The sequence below is a fragment of the Dichomitus squalens genome (assembly GCF_000275845.1).
Source record: "Dichomitus squalens LYAD-421 SS1 unplaced genomic scaffold DICSQscaffold_157, whole genome shotgun sequence".
Taxonomy (NCBI): Eukaryota; Fungi; Basidiomycota; class Agaricomycetes; order Polyporales; family Polyporaceae; genus Dichomitus; species Dichomitus squalens.
In genome coordinates, this window is record NW_006767039.1 from 3502 (window position 1) to 4249 (window position 748).

Here is a 748-nt window from a genome sequence, read left to right on the forward strand (position 1 = left end):
GTCTTATCATCCCTGTCTTTGTCGACGACATCACCATTGCTGGCAAATCCAAGTCAGCCATCCAGCGCGTCAAGGACGACCTCCAGAAGCACTTCAAACTGCGAGATTTGGGCCCCACTTCCTGGCTGCTTGGTGTCAAGATTGAGCGCGACCGCTCCAAGCGTTCCCTGTCGATTTCGCAGCGCCAGTATGCCCTGGACATCCTAGAGCGTTATGGGTTTGCAAATTGCGACCCTGTGGGCACTCCTATGGATCCTGGCCTTCGCCTCAGTGCAGATATGGCCCCATCTTCGCCCTCTGACATTCGTGAGATGCAGAGCATTCCCTACCACCAAGCGGTGGGTTCCCTCTTCTACCTGGCTGTGGCAACTCGCCCAGACATAGCTCGCACTGTGGGCAACCTAACACGCTTTTTGCAGAACCCTGGCATCACCCACTGGAAGGCAGTCAAGCACCTGTTTCGCTATATCAAGGGCACCCTCGACTACAAGCTCACCTACTCCCCTTTGTCGGACTCAGAGCTCTTCACCTCCTACACGGATGCGGACCATGCAGGCTGCCCAGACACTGGTCGCTCTACCTCTGGCTATGTGATCAAGATGGGCACTGGAGCGATCTCCTGGTCGAGTCGCCTTCAATCCCTGGTCGCTCTCTCCACCACAGAGGCAGAATTCGTTGCAGCGGTCTCAGCTGGTCAAGAGGTGCTCTGGTTGCGAAACCTGCTCTCTGAGTTTGGGTATGACATTTC